Below are 20000 nucleotides of genomic sequence, written 5' to 3' on the forward strand. Positions count from 1 at the left end.
ACGCTGCACTGTGCATACAGAACTGTATGTACAGAATGGGAGCGCAATACAAAATTTGAACTTTGTTTATATCTGAATGTTTGTGAGTAGGGTGGTGTCTGTATCGTCTTATAACAAACGATCCAAGGAAAATCACTGACACAGTTCATTTCACATTTGTACAAAAAATACATATTACAATATATTATCAAAATGCTGCAAATTTAAAAATATTCTGTAAGTACCTAATGTTGGAAATATTCCCTTCTTAGAAGATCAGAACACATATCGTAATATGTCGTTCACTGTATAGTTAGATAAAAGAAGTCTTGGAAGTTCCAGGGTACCATCTCGAATATTCCAGACTTTACCAAAATTCTCAATCGGTATTTTCCACAATTCTAGTCCCCTCATGATCTGGAAACCATCGAACAATCAACACCAATGCGAGATCAAATTCCAATGCGCTCCAAATTTCCAATACTCCTTTCTTACCTTGTTTAGTGAGGTGGTTTTCAAAAGTGGGTTCTCTCAGATTTCAACGAGTCATTTCTAAATACTTTAAAGAACTGTTGAGGTATTAACAATGAGTAGAGTTATTTCTATCAGTACTTTATCCTTGTTGCTTCTTGCAACTGTTAAATCTTAAGCCAAAATTACGAAGATATTCGAGGATGAAATGATAATTTCACGTACAAAAAATACAGGGCTTATATAGTAGACGAAGGGTAGGAGCTACTGACGTCGAGATGCTGGTTGTTGCCTTTCTTGAACGTTTGGTTTGGTAAGATATCCTTCTCTTCGAAATATTCCACTCCCTAACCATAGTCCATTCACTTAAGGTAGATTCTCGCGCCTTCGAGATGTTTGTTTGGCGGCCTCTGATTGGCTGGTACTGGGAGGTAGGCCGCTCGCTCAGTCTCATTATTTTCGTCTGCGGCTTAGAAAACTAGCAATATGTTTATATTTCTTCAATAATCTCATGCTTTGCTTAAGATTGGTAAGTTTTGGTCTTACCAAAGGATTCGGTATTAATTGTACAACTATGTCATCTTTTCCTGAAACCAATACGATAAAACACAAAGGAATTACAACGAGTAAAAGTGAAGAGGAAACATTTCATTCTTTACACCAGTTTTTATTTATCATTGGATTTTTAATAATTCATGTCATCAAGATAAAATAAAACTTGTGTTTTCATACAATACAATCACCCTGAATACGCTGGTGCCTTCAGATTTTAGATGCGTGTAATATGTGAAGAGAAAATTAAGAATGTGTCTTATTATGTTGCATCCGTACTTGACTCAGCCTGAAAGGAAGTCAATCTTCCTTAATTCTTTGTTGTTTATTACTTCACTGAGATTATTATTTCATATCACTCAAATAAGTCTCTGATATCTCTTTCGCTTGAAAATATATTCATATAATAAAATTAAAAACAATATTCTGAAACAACCTGATTACACCTTAGGCTGAGTTGAAGAGTGCGAAGTCTGTTCACAGAGTTCAACTTCTTTGCTGGACTGAATTCCCTGCTTCCCGCCTAGATCTCAGCTAACGTTACCAGATGTATCCATCTGATTATTATTATTTTCCTTACCAGATATGTCCAGACATATTGCATGATATTGGATTGAAAATGTTCAGCAGTCATAATGGGAATTCTGTGTACTTAATTAAAGAAAATGTAATGATGTAACATGGTAAATATTGTCGAAACGGCTACCTCTTATATCACTAATTGGCAATTCAAATCTCTAGCTGAGACGACCAATACAACGACGCCTTGCAGATCACATTCTCTCGGCAATACCGTCAACTTGAATCATTTACGGATGCAACATAATAAGACATATTCATTTTCTCTTCACATACCTCACGCATCCAAAATCTGAAAACACCCGCGTATTCAGGGTGAAATTATGGTATGAAAATGCAAGTTTTATTTCATCTTGATCGTGTTAATGATGGAAAATCCGATGATAAGTAAAAACAGGTATAAAGAATCAAAAACTTCTCTCTCCACTTTTACTCATTGTAATTCCTTTGTGTTTTATCTTATTGAGTTCAGAAAAAGATGACTTAGTTGTACAATTAATACCGAATCCTTTGGCATGACCAAAACTTTCCTAGCTTGAGCAAAGCGTGAGATTATTGAAGAAATATAAACATATTGCTAGTTTTCTAAGCTGCAGACGAAAATAATGAGACTGAGAGAGCGGCCTACCTCCCAGTACCAGCCAATCAGAGGCCGCCAAACAAACGTCTCGTAGGCACAAGAATCTACCTTAAGTGAATGGACTATAGTATTAACTACAAATTTTGCCACCCCATAGCATTCATCATCAGTTAAATACTATGAAAATTTTCTTACAGAAAAGGAAAACGTCATAGTTGTTACTCTTTTTATTGAAAATTCTACCTATTACATATACTATCTCATATATCTATACTATCTATCTATATAATATATAATATTATATATATATATATATATTATATATATATTTATATATATATATATATATATATATATATATATATATTATATATATATATATATATATATATATATATATATATATTATAATATGTGTATAAATATATATATATATATAAATACTATACTATATATATATATATATATATATATATTATATATATATATATATATATATATATATATATATATATATATGTGTGTGTGTGTGCGGTTCAAGCTGTTTCTCTTCTCAATCTCTAACCGTATTTATTTATTGTCGGTCTAAGTTTTTTTTATCTATTGTTTCTGGGAGTCGGAAGTGTTGATTGTCCGGGCAGCGTCTATTATATTCGATGGCATTGATGAGGGTTTGGTGGTCAAGACTTGGTATAAGTATGTAGCCGGGAGTTATGGTTTTGTACTGCACCGTCTAGGCAATCGTAGTCAAGTCGGTGCAAGATTATTTTTAGGAGAAAATTTACAGTTTTCCTATTTTTATAGTACAGTAAATGACGCGCGCCAGTTCGTCCATAGGAGTAGCAGTTATGTCGCTACACTCGGTAGTCTTAGGGAGGGTGATTCCATTAGTTTTTTTTTTTTTTTTTTTTTTTTTTTGTGAGGCATTACACTTTTCAATATAATTTCATAGTACAACCGTACCGTCATCTTTTGTGCTCTTCCTTGTTGGGGAAGCATTACCTGTCAAAATCTAGGGAACTAGTGATTTACTCGATGATACTGCTCGATGTGGAATAACGAGTGAACACCCCCCACCCCACCCCACCCGCCACTGCTGTACATGACGTTTTGCTTATATTTCTCTGGCCACTCGCTTTGTCCACAGGGGCAGAGCCAAAAATTGGTTCGTTTCCGGGAAATTTTGATGAGGTGTCCTTCAGTGGCCTGTGTCACCAATACCTCTCGGAAGGGAGACGGTGGTTGGGGGGAGGGTCCCATCACCCCATCTCTCGGTAGCAAAATTCAGTACCGAACAGACTTCAAAAACCATCTTAATGGTCTCGAGGTCCTCTTCTAATTCAGTTTTCACAGAGGTGTCGTAGACATATCGATATTATACGTTGTGAATTAGGATTCTGTTCAAGACCCTTGCCTTTACGATTTCATATTAATAATAATAATAATAATAATAATAATAATAATAATAATAATAATATAATAATAATTATTATATTAATTAATTATTATAATATTATTATTCATTATTATTATTATTATTATTATTATATACTTATTATTATTATTATTATTATTATTATTATTATTATTATTATTATATTTTTGGTTCCTCTTCAGTCGAGTCAGTATTAATCAATGACTCTTGTTGCGGTATATTTCCTCTCTATAACTCATTTCATCAAAATGATTCTCTCGTTTACCCAATAATCTCATTATAGATCAGCATTGAAACTCCGAGTGCTTTCCACCAGTTTCTCTTTTCTTCCAATTTCCTCTTCATCAACTGTTACTTCTTTCGATATCTGTCGTCATCATCCAATAGCTGTCTCTCCACTTTACCCGAAATTCCTTCTTCCCAGACCATTTCGTTCAAACAATGTAGAGCTTGACTCACTCAGAACCCTTTCTGCTCACCCCTGTAAATCTCTTTCCAATCTTAATGTGTCCTCCTCCATTCTCCTTTTGAACTCATCATTCTTTCTTCTTTTCATTCCGCTTCCTTTCGTCTTTACTTGCAATTCTTTCTCATTTGTAATTATCTTCCTTTCAGGTAGGTACATTGATTAGTTACTTTGGTCAGAGCTCATCAAGATAAAGGTGAGGTATTAGTGACTACCTTTTGTCTCCCAAGGTGACAGAATAGCACATTTTCTTTCTGAAATGAATCAAAAATTTCTGAAGGAAACCAAGTCACGATTTGTTCTTCTCCAAAGATATTTCAGAGGACATGATTTCTCCAACTGGCAAGGCCACAGAAAACTCGCAACTGAAATAATTCGAAATTAAGGCTCAGATTCCATTGAACTGAGATCTTTTAAGTTGAGAGTTTTATTAAGCGGGTGTTTCAGCTGCATAATGTCTTCACAACAAAAGAGAGGACAGATTTAGAATTAGCTTTTTTTTTTTGGTTACGTCAGTTTTATAGCAATGTTCGAGATTATAAGAATTTTTACTACAAGTGACAGGTCGTTTCCTATTCATTGGAAAGGTATACAAATCCCTCTTAGCATTTTCGTCACTTTATAAGGACGTGTTGGATATTATTTCAAGAGCCGACATATGAACTTGAACCAGCGTTTCAGTTAGAAAGTGATGCAGAAATGTAGTTGGAGCAATTTGTGTGTGTGTTTGGGGCGGGGGATAGCGGTGAGGGGTGGGTTTATGGATGTAAGATACTGCCGCGTGAATGGTTAGTATCTTGGATTTTGGGCGATTATGGCCGTGGTAGAGATCGAGGAATTATATGAGGTCTTGAATCGTTAGAGGAGGAAAAGATATAGTTCATGACGTTTTAGTGAAATCAAAGTCAAATTACTGGATGTTCAAGATTAAAAAGCAAATAATGATTATAGTTATCTTCGGATGCTTAGAGATGTGGGTCCAGGGACATGTCAAGAACATTTCGTGGATTAATGAGAGATTACTAATAAGTGCGTAATCTTCAGGAGGGAGTAACCACTATAGAACTACTACAGATCAAGGGAACCTAACCTGGACCACCCCAACCAACCAGACCCAGTAGAAGTCCGTTCACTGCCATTCTGCATCCACTATAAGGAAAATATTGTGCCCAGCAATATTGGGAGAAGATGGATATGTAAAGTAATATTCAAAATGCTCTGAGAAAATTATGCAAATATTAAAAAGAATCACATTATCGCAGTAAATACTGAAAATGAAATCTATGACGTACTATTTTAAGGAAAGAAAATAATGCGAAGAATAGAGAAGGCAAATATGATCATTGATAGTAGTAGCAGTGTTAAGAGTAGTCGTGATAAAATTCCGCATAATCTATGATATTGGTGAAATAAATTTGCGTTTCTGCCCTTCGGAGGAATTACGACTTCTAAAACATTTCCGTTGAGGAATAAATCGTGACATATGTTTCCTGCAGAGATTTCAGATCCATTTCAGTAAGGAATTCCGCTCTCTTCTGTCACTGTTAAAACTAATGGTCCACCTTCGTCTAAATGATTTCTTGGCAAAAGTGGTTGATCAATATACCGACCTGAAACGAAGATAATGACGGATCAAGAATGGTACGTAAAGAGGAGAGAAAGCCAAGAGAAAAGGAAGAGGGAATAATGAGTTTGAAAGGAAAATGGAGCGGAAACACACACAGATCGGAAAGAGATTTACAGTGATGAAGAGAAAGGGTTCCGAATGAGCAAATATCTGTGCTATTTGAGCGAAATGGTCTGGGAAAAAGGAATTTCATGCGTAAAAGACGGGGGCATACTGGATGACGATGATAAATATCAAAAGAGAAACTGATGTAATGCACCTAGAGTTTATTTACTGAGCTCGATTCACAGAATGCTGTTAAAGAGAGAATGATTTCGGAAAATTCAAGGAGAAAGAATTTTTTTTGTAAGAAGAGGTACTGATAGAAAGACAATTTTTTTATTCATACTTGATTGCAGTAGAACAAAAACTAACAATATTATTCTTAAATATTCTAAATAAGCATTTATTCCCTTACCAATCCACTAGGTGAAGCACGGATTATGGGTATCAAAGCCATCTCCCCCCCCCCCTCTAATAAAGCAGACCGGGGGGGCTTTGACCTCGTACAGCAATTTTAACCAATAAATAGAAGGGCATCAGAGACCTGAATACAAATGTCAATGAATAAAGGCAGATGCCTATAAATCACAGCAAATGGCAATCAATAAAACTAGTATCAATAAATAAAAAATTAGAATACGAGAGTTCCTGTGTGTGTGCATTTGCAATATCTACTTAATAATATTCCATAGTTCTTATTGTATCTGAGATAGCTGAGTACTTGTAAATATTCCTTTCTTACTTTTTTTAAGTTACTAAAAGTATCTATTTTGTCAGCTCATATGCAAAAGTGACATATAGCCTCTGCAGCAACAATCATCAATACCTGCGATACCCATAATCCGTGTTTTACCCAGTGGCGTTTTATTCTCCATCGGAGAAACTGATTGATCAATTCGTATTGGTTATCTGGCGTGGCAATAACTATGTAATTGACTCCAAAATTATGTTTATGGTTACATATAAAGCCTCAGTGGCGTGGTTGGTATGATCTTGGCCTGCCACCTCGGTGGCCGTGAGTTCGATTCTCGGGCATTCCATTTAGGGGTGATAGATGTGTATTTCTGGTGATAGAAGTTCATTCTCGACGTGGTTCGGAAGTCACGTAAGCCATTGGTCCCGTTGCTGAATAACCACTGGTTCCATGCAATGTAAAAACACCATACAAATAAACAAACAAATAAAGCTTCAAAGAAAACTCATTCACTCAATATATAATAGTTGAATTAAATTTCTACGCTTATGTGAAAAGTATAAAAGAATTATATTCTGAAAACCTTCTTCAAACACATGAATATTCCACTAGATTTATCATCATATCTTTTCCAAAAACCCTGTCAAGAGGATACTTCCCCTCCTCATCCCAGCCCTCGAAAAGCAAATGGCTTCTGAAAGCCTGAAGGCTAAGACGCCTGAACAGCAGGAACCACCCAGTCAAGGGGAATAATCAGTCATTTCGGAAAGGCTGAAACTGTCCAGTCACCAATCCATGAGCTAGGCATTTGTCTTGATCTGAGATTACCAATAGCAAGTTTCTCAACTCCTGTACACAACGTTGTACACAAACGCCTAGCTCATGGATTGGTGACTGGAGAGTTTCAGCCTTTCTGAAATGACTGATTATTCCCCTTGACTGGGTGGTTCCTGCAGTCCAAGCGTCTTAGCCTTCAGGTTTTAAGAAGCCATTTGCTTTTCGAGCACTGGGATGAGGAAGGGAAGATGATTTAGTCATTTCCTGCATTTCCTGGTAACTTCTAAAAAAGCTTTCATGAGAGAGTTGTCGTCCCCTTCAGTTTCTTCCTCGTGTTTTGGAAGTCATTTTGTAAATAGTAACCCATTCCATCTCAAAGTAAGATGAGTTGTCACGTTGCATACTATTTCAAAAACAACAGATCCACTTTTCTTCAGCAGCCTCATAAAGACAACCTTTCCGTTACCTCTATAACTCATGGATGCTCGTTATTAAAATTCCTTAAGGGTTCTGTTATGCTCTTGAGATCGATCAGGAATTGTAGGACCTTTCTCATTACTAGTTAGACGTTCTTTCTTTGCCATTTCCAGGGCAAATAGATATAGGGTTACTCCTTGAGTAACTGCGCTCAACTTCAGGAAGAACTCCAAACAAAAGATCAGCATGATATTTGGATCCATTAGTGCAGATTCACTACAGACCCATTCAGGTACAAAGTAGCCATTACTTAATATTTCTGTGTGAAAATATTTACAATATTTTGCTGATAGTAAATGTTTCGGGCATTCTATAGGATTTATAGATATTTGTTATATTTTCTAAAAAAATTTCTTCATTACAAAATAAAATAGCCGTGACCTGTATGAGGTCTCTATCTAATATCATATAATAGTAAGTGTGGAGACAACCAGTTAAGGAGTCAGAGAGCCTCTAGAATAGGACTGGTATTAGGCAGATCAATCTTACAACAAAGCAGTGTGAAACAGGAGTTTTATTTTCAGGCACTCTTATTGTTGGATTTATTGTAACATGCTTTGTAGTACATTTATCAGCTCACAAAATACCACCAGTCATAGCATCTGCCAGGGTCAAGAGAAGTCATGGAACCCTTAGCCTCATCCTTAAAGACTTGCTGGGAAACAGGAAGGCTTCACCCTTCAGGCGCCCACCCCTACATAGCGGAAAAGAATTTCATAAAATATATATATATATATATATATATATATATATATATATATATATATAGATATGTATGTATGTATGTATGTATGTATGTATGCATGTGATGTCATGTATGAATGTATGTATGTATATTATATATATATATATATATATATATATATATATATATATATATATATATATATATATATATATATAGATATATGTATATATATGCGTGTGTGTGTGTGTATTACCATGAACTGATTACACGTTTCTATTTTTAACTGAGAAGGATAATTTTTAACAAACTGTCTCCCTCCCTTGACCTCTCTCTCTCTCTCTCTCTCATCATCATCATCATACTTTTTACCAGACGCAGCAACATCAGCATTACATTGAAAATTGTGCAGTATCGTCAAGTAAAATGTTAAAACTTGGGGAGTGAAGAAAACCAAAATGTAACAGTGACATAAACATTAAGCAAATACGGCAACCCTGGCAGAGAGGGAATATAGTTGAAAAGGAAAATAGGAAAGCCGTTGAAACTGCTCAGTGAAAGGCGAATTGCTGTCAGTTTCACAAATGAACTTTATTTTCATTTTCTAAAAGAAGAATGGTTGCGTCAGCGATCTTGACTTCACCTTTATCTGTAAGTGTGATAACTTTGTTTTTTTTATTAAAGTTCCCATGATGACAGTGAAGTGAAAGATTCTGTTGAATGGAAACTTATAGCAAGTAAATTAGCGTAAATAATGATGTATCTGTAGCGCTCGGTGAGAAGTGCAAAACTGTTCCTTGGAAGCTGTGGATGCTTGAATTTTAATTTCCACCAGCGCCGAGGACATATTTTACATATTGCTTTATTTTCCAATATTTCGCCTAAGAAGGGAAATTCGTCTCTGGAGCGTGAGATAAGATGGTTCACCTCCCATCCCACAGAGGCAGAAACGGTTTCGAGTCTGCTCTAACAATGTCATTGAATTACTTCCCAAGGAGTTTCTATGTCCTTATCATGACAGTTAAAATTCTGGGCAGAAAGTGAGATTCCTTTGGCAAGGCTCATGTTACGAGCTTTATTATTCCTTGTCTTATTTCAACTTCTCTTGGAACTTTCACCTTGAATAACTTCAACTCGACTTTTCCACGACAGAGTTTCAAAACTAAAAAGTTATTATGAAGTTTCGTGGGAAACGAAAGTTACATAGCAATAAGTCATTTATACATAGATGTGTTTCTGTACATATGCATGGATATATTTACTTACATATGTATTTCCCTCCACTAGAATACTAACAAACAAATTAGAGCTGTAAACTGCGGTCTAGCAAAACCCAATGAAATGGCATTGTATGTTTTAAACAAATCTCGAAATCTTCAGCGCAACTTTGGTAGGGGAAATCCTTGTTTGTAGCAGGGGTTAGAAGCTTTTTAAGTTGACGAACACCCACCGGAGTTTTCTGAGTAATTATGAGAGTGCTATCCTAGTTTTGGAAATTGTAAGGCATTCCAGTTGATAAAGCTTATTCTAAATACCACAAAAACTTTAGATTACTTACAATAGATTCACAGAATCTTGTACAACTGAGATATTAACGACGTTATTAACATTTTTACTTTTCTGTAAAAGAAAACTAATGAAAACTTTTTCTGTCCGGCCTCAGATCTTAAAAACCACTGAGGTTAGAGGTCTGCAAATTGGAATGTTGGTCATCTACCCTCCAATCATCAAACATACCAAATTGCAGCAGTGTAGCCTTAGTAGTTTTTTTTTAAGGTTAAATTAGCTATGATCGTGCATATACTATACTGTAAGTCCGTACATTATAGGATATGTTTGATCTTAATTATTTTACTGAAAGTTCCTTATTAAGAATAGTAAAACATGATAGCAATTTAAATATACAACTTTTTTGTTGCAATTACAACGGGAAACCGAATCGAAGAGCAACCTCTCTCTCTCTCTCTCTCTCTCTCTCTCTCTCTCTCTCTCTCTCTCTCGACGAGAATATGAGGGATGACCCCTGTTGGTTTTCTGTATTTCGCTACACCTCATAAATAAAAAAATGATAATTCTTATCCTGCACAGTCGAGTTACATGCACTACCTCTGCTGTAATCTGTAAAAATGGAATGAATTATTAAAGGTAATTTCAGTGGAAGGTTATCAGTGTTAGATTATGAATTCATAATCAGCAGTCCTGGTCCATATCTGATGTATTAAGTGGCAAACATTTTAACTACTTTTCAACAAGTATTTGTAATAGCCGAGTCTGTTGCTGTTTAAGCGCTATGCAGATTCTGCTAGTCGAAGAGTGCTGTTATTTCATCTCCCGTTTCGGCCTTCAGTAGGAAAGAAGAGATGACATAGTATATATAAATTAACGGTGCTCTGTGAAGAGGCGCTGAAAGCTGCATGACCCAGATACTGATCATCGCAGAGTCCTTATGATCGATTTATATCATTTCCATTAAACTCATTGTTTATATCATTTCCTTTTCCATTCATTGTCATCATAGCGCTGAATGAACCTGAGGGTCCCAGTGCTTGGCTTTCTGCCTAAATAACATATTCCGATTATCGTCAGTTATTAGAGCCACTTGCTGCATTACTACCCTGTCATTTTCTGCTCTTTTCTGGTCTCCAGAAGATTAAGGAGGTGAAATTGAATGTAAAGTTCTGAAATGCGACGAAAGGAGGAAAATCTTCGTGACTTCAGGAATATCAAAGCGCTAAAAATTCTTGTCACAAAACAGAATTTTCCGTGCCTGCTTCATAGCGCCATTTTCTAGTGCAGCTCTTGGAGTCCGAAAACGAGGCAAGTTTTCTTTTCGAAGTTGTGAAAAAAGAAGATGCTTCCATTTTGCAAATACAAATATCTATCCTACCCAGGCCCACCCTATCCAGCCCCAACCCCCATCCCCATTCCCCTTCCATTTCCTGTTACCACCCCCTCCCCCACCCTTTCCCCCATAAGGGTCGATAATCTTGTTTGCTATGGGATTAGGTCAGCCAACCGTGAGCACGGGCTCTTGCTCCAAAAGAAACCTTTAAAATTGCTAATTATGCTTCGGAGAAATTGTACGCCAAGGTATTCCTAAATTTATCCAGTTATGTCACTGATCAAATCGGCCGAAATAATCAAATGACACATGGCGATTCCTCATTGGTTACTTGAAATTTATGAATGACGTTACGATAACTGCCCAATCAGGACACAGAGCGCTCGCTACCTGTCTTACTATATACACGATGTTAATGAATGACGTATGCGCCTCGTCTCGCTAGTATTTGAGTGTGTATGTGTGTGTGTGTGTGTGTGTGTTTATTTTGTGACATTAGCTTTTTTTTTCATAGCAAGGAAATCACTTAGCCCAGTGATTTGAAATGGCACTATAAGGTGAAAATTCATAATTTTGGTAATAATAGTGATATGGACTTTTTTACATTTTAAATTTTACTCAGCCTTTGATGCTAAATGCACGATAGCTTCGATTACAGTTATTTTGCATGAGCCACAGTATGAATCAAGGAAATTCAGTTTTAATTTTTGCTTCTTGGAAACTACGGTGAGTGAAACAAAACGTTTTCATTTGACCAATGTGGAGTAGAGACTGAGGTTTTGGACTTTTGTTTACCGAGCTACATAGCATATCTCTCTCTCTCTCTCTCTCTCTCTCTCTCTCTCTCTCTCTCGTCTCTCCTCTCTCTCCTCTCTCTCACTCATCTCTCTCTCTCCTATCTCTTCTCCTCTCTCTCTCTCATAGATATATATATATATATCTCTAAATATATATATATATATATATATAGCTTATGTATATAATATTATATATATATATATATATATATATTATATTATATATAATATATATATATTATATATATATATATATATTATATACCCGCATATAACCACACACACTCTATATAGGGTATTAATATATATTATATATATATATATATATAATATATCTATATATGATATATATATAGCATATATATATCCCTATCCTACATATATTATATATTTTATATATTATATATATATATATATATATATATATATATATATTATATGTGTGTGTGTGTGTGTGTGTGTGTGTGTGTGTGTGTGTGTGTGTGTGTAAAATTACGTTCTTATAATCTTGTAAGATCTGAGTTCTACATGCTGTAGAAACTACAAGGTGATGTGAGTTTAGAAGGCTGATTTGCCATACACACATCCAGCGACGAAGAGCAAACCGTGACGGTTTTGGCAAAGGAAAAAGGATGTTTATGCAGCACTATTCATCCACGGCAGCTTTAAAATTGCCTCTACGTAGATATATTTTCTCTCGATATCATCAATATTTTAAGCATAATTTGCCATTCGTTTTCAAATTGCTATACAGCCCCCCAGAGAGAGAGAGAGAGAGAGAGAGAGAGAGAGAGAGAGAGAGAGAGAGAGGGACGGGAATGTTATTTTGTTCCTTTTATTTCACGCTAGTTAGTGTTTGCATTTTTATGCCAGCAAAGCCTTCTACGCACAGAGGCACGGAGAATAAATTTTCCTTTTCACTCTGTATCTACCGTTAAAGGTTTTGCCTTTCACACTAACGCGCACATGCATACATGTCCAGCGGAATTAGAGAGATATTTTCTTTTTAATTTTAGACGTATATCACAAAAGCATTTTACACACACATAGAATGAGAGAGAGAGTTTGTGTATACCGTTTCAATATGACTACTGAGGTTGGGTCTATTAACCCGGCATGGTGTCCCCATAAGGAAAAGGTAAGCTAAACGGCAATTTTTGTCTATAGCTTCTTCTAAGAGCTTCATTATTTACAACAAGGGACCCTTTCCCATTCTGTACAATTCACATTTGCGACCTGGTGTGTCCTAAAAGGAGCCTCGGGCCTAAAATAAATTCATTGGGATAGAAGCCGTCCTTATGTCTTTTTAAGCTCCAGTGGATCCATGGTCAAGAATCCCGATTGGTAATTAAAGAACGATTCGCATGATGGTTTCTTCACCTTTGTGTGTCTCTAGACAATTTTTCCTTCATATTAATTTCTAACTCAGCGTTTTCAGGGAATATTATAGTCAACAATAATGGTAATGAGAGAGAAATGGAATCCCAGGGCTCTGTCCTTCTATCTATACGCATACGCACCAACCTTTTAAAAAGGCTGCTGTGTGCTGGTTTAGCAATTATGCTTAAGTCGTACAATCATGACCGATTCGACTGCTTAGTCACAGGGATGAATTTATGAATGTTTGAATTCCTGTAACTGAAAGAAATGGTCATTCTACAGGATGCGTCAGTATGAAGTTTAGTGGACTCAAGTTTGAAAACACATAACCCGTAATGTCCATCAATCTTTCGAGACTAGTAGAAAACAGGGTTTTCCGATAGAGAGAGAGAAAAAAAAAATTTAACATAAGGTGCCTGGTCCTTACCTGGCAGGGGAGAGGCCCCGTTACCACCCTGTTAACCGCCCCCCTCCCCCGAACCTGGTACCATATTTCGTGAACATGAGATTACTTACTCAGGCTAGTTATTTGTTAAACTATTTTAGGTACCCCTTAGCCTCCCCTGACCGTACGATTAACTTAGAAACCAACCATTGCCCACGGGATATAAGCTAAAAAATAATAAATAAAAACTCTGAAAAATCTAGTTATACGTTTAGATAACTGGGTTCTTAATTAGGTACTAGTCTGTTTCAGAACCTAAACACATTCAAATGGCGTTATTGTTTTCACGTGAAAGTGGTCAAGCCCACAACAAAAACTACCAGAAAAAAAAAACGACCCTATTTCGCATATAATGCTATTTTAATAACAGTGCTCGATCCTGGAGTTGTTTTTCAGTGTTCACAATAGTACTTAATATGCTTAATACGAAAAACACACTAAAATCTCCCGCAATTTTAATATTACTGCATATTTATCGATGAGAGTTGTGACGTACCTGGACTTCTTTAGGTTCGTGGTTTATATTTCGATCATTAAGGAAGGGTCAGTCATTTTAAAACTAGTTTCGACGATCTCGCGAGACGAGTCCACGATCGGGTTTTGCTTGTCCCAGTGCTTTGTGGTTAAGGATGGGAGGCGTTATTTGTTACTCCCTGTGTCTTTTCACCGGAAACTGCGGCTGCGTGAACTGTGCTGAAACTTGGTTCTCATGTCCGTGTTTTCACAAATTAGATGGGTTTATGGAATCCAAGCCTTGCTTTAAGAAACCGGTTTCAGCTCGTAGTCACTGTTCCTGCGGTGCAGGCGTATAACTTGTTTCTTGGAGGGGCTTTTGTTTCTCGAACGTCACTGCCATTCAGTTCAGTAGGATATTGAGAGTGTAAAGTTACTGGAACCCTATACATCCTACAATTATGGGAGACGACTGAGGGAAATCAGAGTTTTTATCTGAGAAAATTTCAAAACTTAACAACAAGGAAGGATTCTACCATCACCATGATACTTCTGCAAGTTTTTAAAGTGATATTATGCCCTGTACTTTTTTTTATGAAAATACGCTTAAAAATTGGAAGCAGCATGACGGTCATTAGTTGGAGGTAATTTGTCCCAATAGCATACTAATACTTTAAATAAGTACGTGCTAAATTTTTCTTTAAATTTAAGTCTTGTTAATAATGCTACTGAATTGCATGACTAAAGCGGATGTTCTTAGGCTCTAAAGTAAATAACTTGGGCGATGAAGTCAATAAAGAAATGGGTTTCTGATAAACAGTATTCCAAGCAGAACGACTTCACGTATTCCCCATACATTTTCAATGCAAGTGAAATAAATCATACGAATTATTAGAGGAAACGAAAAATGATCAACATTTTCCAAAGACTGGATTTTACTTGAAACGTGGACTTGAAGAAAAATGTTTGGATATGAAACTTGAGGGAGGAGGGAAAACGAACAACCCCCTGTAATCTATGACGGGTAAGAACAGTTATTGGGAGATTTGGGGGGATTCCCATAGCACTGACCACTTCATGGTAGTGTTGAATTCAGTACTTTACTGGGCAATTTTAGGTCATATCTGAAATTCAGTAGTTCCGTGGTTCTCTAAAACAATAAGGTTTACAAATAACAATCGAGCTTGATGGCGCTCGCTACACTGCGCTGGAACCCGGTGTTCTCTGTCATGTATCCCCTACCCCTCCCCCGACCCCGATTCCCTACCTACCACAGCCCGGACAAACAAGTTGGCAGGAGGAGGCTGGATGTGTCATGCCTCCCGTAACCTCCTGATCCCATACCTACCCCGCCCCCACATGGGACGGACAAACAAGAAAGATCCACTCTGATTTTATTATTATAGAAGATAGACAGGGCTTTCACAACAATCACAAATGGCGATAATTCTTTATTATGCATCTCGTTAAATACAAGCCAGACATCATCTAGATATTTGATAGTGAAATGAAATAAGTAGGTAGAGCACAAACGTCTGAATTATAGGCCTATGCTGTAATGTTTGTGTGGAGAAATGCACATCATCTAAAAAAAAAAAAATAGGCTTAGTATCACAAATAACACAGAATAATTTAGGTGAAACAAAACAGTTTTCGAAATACTCAAGGTCTATGTTACCGTATTTCTGCCATATCTACGGAAAACACGCATGGCACTCATCCTAATATATATATATATATATATATATATATATATATATATATATATATATATATATGTATAATATATATATATGTATATATATATAGATGTATATAGATATATATATATATATATATATATATATATACAAATCTCAAAACCTTGTTCAATTCTCGGTTTCTTTACACTTTTTGGATACGCTGCGGCTTGTCACTGCAAAGCCTAAAATCTAAATGGAAGAATATGAATAAAATCTGACTTAGGTCCAAATGGAGGAATATAAATAAATTTTGACGTCCGGTCGTCAGAATTTATTCATATTCTTCCATTTGGATCTTAATCTCCATGTTGATAGGCGTTTCCAAAAAAAAAAAAATATGAAGAAATCGGCTGTTTAAGGGGGCAATCTGGTTATGACAGTTACAAACGTATCCTGTAAAAAGTGACCAGTGTTTATATATATATATATATATATATATATATATATATATATATATATATATATATATATTATATTTATATATATACACATATAATAATTAAACTGGAAGAAAAACGATGTGCTACCTTAATGTTCCTTCTTTATTATACAGCACCGTGCTTGGTATATTGGTAACTTGCTGCCTGCTGCGTTCTCCGTGTCACCTGGGTATATTTTTATCATCTATTTTTAATGACCGTGTTTCAATATGGCCGGTTGAGGTTACGCGCTCGGTAGGGAGACGGCTACTCCATGTTATTGACTCTACAAAATAAATGCTGCAGATGAGGTTAACAGGAGCCCGGACTACGGTTGAAGCGGTTCTACCCGTTTGATACCACCAAGAAAGAGGTGACATTGGTATCTCTCAGCAAATGAAAAAGGGTCATTTCATCAGAAAGGTACAAAAACCAAAGTTCATTCGTTACTGAGCAGGCGAGTTCATAATATATTAGAGCTACATTGTGAATCGTAACAAAACGGTAACACGCATCATATAGCTCGGCGAGCAGCGGTATGTTAACGTGTCAGTCGACTTGGAAAAACACTACTTTTCTGTAAAAGGCTTTATCGATTTTCAGGCAACTATTAGAATATAAAAACTCGTGTATCGTAATAGTCACATCGCTTGAAATGGTGTTAAATTAAAAACGCTCTTCAACCTTGATATCTTCAAACGTAGGTGTTTTTTACAGTCACCGACCCCCACCCCCTCAACCACCACATAAATAAAGAATAAAATATTTTCCCAGTAATTTTGTTGACATCAGGAAGCAGTATATACGCATCAGTGTCGAGTGTCATTGCCTTTTTAGGAAATGTTTATTTCTTCATCTCAATCGACTCCCAAGTTTCCTAGATAAAGATTTTTACTGCACTGAGTAAAATGCTCTGGGAAATATGGTCTCGGGACTCATTTTCTCAAAGAATGACGACTTATCGTAGAATGAAGACGTAAAGGCAAGATAAAACTTGAGGGACCACATTCCATACCGTATCCTGACGTGGGTATCTCTTTCAAAATGGCTGGTTACATCATAATCCCTATTTCTTATCCTTTCTGCAATGAGCTGAAAAAAAATAATAGATTATTCTGAAATGAGTCTTTTAAAATTCCCAACTTTGTAAAACGCCGAAAGACGTTAGATAATCTCTTAGCAAGTCCGAATTTATGCTGATATGATATTATTATTATTATTATTATTATTATTATTATTATTATTATTATTATTATTATTATTATTATTATTATTATTATTATTGCATTTCTTCTTTTTCTTTTTCTTCTTCGTCTTCCCTATATTTCAATTGATAGCTCCTCCTCTTGTTTTTCTTGGATGAATTATTATTCCGTCATCATTTTAGTTAGAGCAATAAAAAAAAACTCAGTTCTGAATAACAACCGTCGCTTTAAGAGAAAACTGACAAGCAAAGAGCGCCATTAATCATTCTCCAGAGAAACCGAGTTCCATTTCTTTCCACTTAGACCGTTTCCTAATTGCATGCCAATGTGTTTCATGTTTGAAAATGGCCCTTGTGAAGGCCGGAAAAATTCTGTAACAGCGTTATCGTAAATGGACACACGCATCGGGTAATCCAAAGAGACAGACAGACAGACAGACAGAGGTATGAATACGTCAAGAAAAAGAAAACCTCAAATACAAAACGAATTTAGCTCATGACGCTAAAGGTCTTCACTAAGCTTTCTTATTTCCATCTGACATTCGATAGTACTTTGCCCTATCTCGACTGATCTATTAAGGTGTCATCTTATATATATATATATATATATATATATATATATATATATATATATATATATATATATTTATTTATATATTTATTTATTTATTTATATTATATATTTAAAACTTGATCACGAAATATATAAAACATGATGCCGAGATCTTTCGGTCTTAACGACCCTTTACTAGAGGCAAGACTTGCCTATAGTAAAGGGTCGTTAAAACCGAAAGATCTCGGAAGTTCTCGTTTTTTCATTTTCCTCCGTGGTATATATATATATATAATACATATATATATATATATATATATATATATATATATATATATATATATATATATATATATGATGACGGAATAATAATTCAACCAAGAAAAACAAGAGGAGGAGCTATCAATTGAAATATAGGGAAGACGAAGAAGAAAAGAAAAAGTAGAAATGCAATAATAATAATAATAATAATAATAATAATAATAATAATATCATATCTCGGAAATGGAAATATATATATATATATATATATATATATATATATATATATATATATATATATAATCTCCAGAGAAAAATCGCAACATTAATTCAAAATGGAACTGAATTTCATTGTTCAGCGGAAACTCCCCCATAGTGTCGTCTGTGGACATACATTCTTCCAAGTGATCATTAACGTCAAATGGAATTGGAGTCATGTCCGCCCGCAATAATGCAAACATTGATTACCTCTTGAATTTCCAATAACAATTTATAAACTTACATTGAGACCTCTCCACGAGTGTCCTGCCTCAGCGTTTACTTACAAATTATTTTGCCTCTGGGCCATACATTGTCCTAATCGCTGACGCAGTTTCAAATACGTCGTGGGACGATGGAATATCCCCAGAGGCAGCTAACACTCCAGTAATCACGGAAATATCGTACTGAATTTACACACACGTATCACTCTATATATCTCTTTCGGTTTGCATGTAATTTCACCTTTATGAAGCAGACGGTTTGAGTAAACAAAAGAAAGTAAGGGTATCGGGCTGACGCAAATGAAATTAACCAAAGTTTTAATCGTATTTGACGATACCAAAATATATCATAATACAGAACGAAAGACCTACGTTGTTAATTAACTGGTAACGCAGCCTGCAGTCAAAACTTCATTGTAAAACTCGGAATTTCTCTCGCTTAGTCCGCAATTTGCTCGACTTCATATTCTGTCATCTATTCACTATAAGGTGACGAGATTGTTATCGAGGCGGCAGCGTGACATTAACGATGTCATAAATCTGGAAATTTCCAATTTATATTTAGTGTCTCCAGGCCTCTCCGCTCAGTGGAGAAAGTTCATTTATATATAGAATTAAAACTACAACAGGAAGTTAATGACACTCTGCCTAGATTGGACAGCTGCAACTTGTCACCGATTCTTTCATAAAAGACATGAATGACTCGATTGCTTCACACCGTGAAGAGGAAATGACATGTAATAGTATGGAACTTTGCACAACAAATGTCTGTATATATATATATATTATATATATATATATATAATATATATATATAATATATACACACATATATATATATATAATATATATACATATATATATATATATTATATATATATATATATAGTATATATATATATATATATATATACATATATATATATATATATGTATATATATATGTATATATATATATATATATATATATATATATATATATGAATGAATGGATGTATGTATGTATGTATGTGTGTGTAGGAAGTAACTTGCAAAAATAACCGAAAACGACAAATATG

The 20000-nt window shown here is 35.4% G+C and overlaps 1 protein-coding gene across 1 annotated transcript in view; it reads right to left on the minus strand.

Moving 5' to 3' along the window:
* LOC135210900 (protein turtle-like) overlaps positions 1–20000 on the minus strand; it is a 194512-nt gene that overhangs the window by 90356 nt on the left and 84156 nt on the right.

Source organism: Macrobrachium nipponense, chromosome 4 (assembly GCF_015104395.2).
Source record: "Macrobrachium nipponense isolate FS-2020 chromosome 4, ASM1510439v2, whole genome shotgun sequence".
Taxonomy (NCBI): domain Eukaryota; kingdom Metazoa; phylum Arthropoda; class Malacostraca; order Decapoda; family Palaemonidae; genus Macrobrachium; species Macrobrachium nipponense.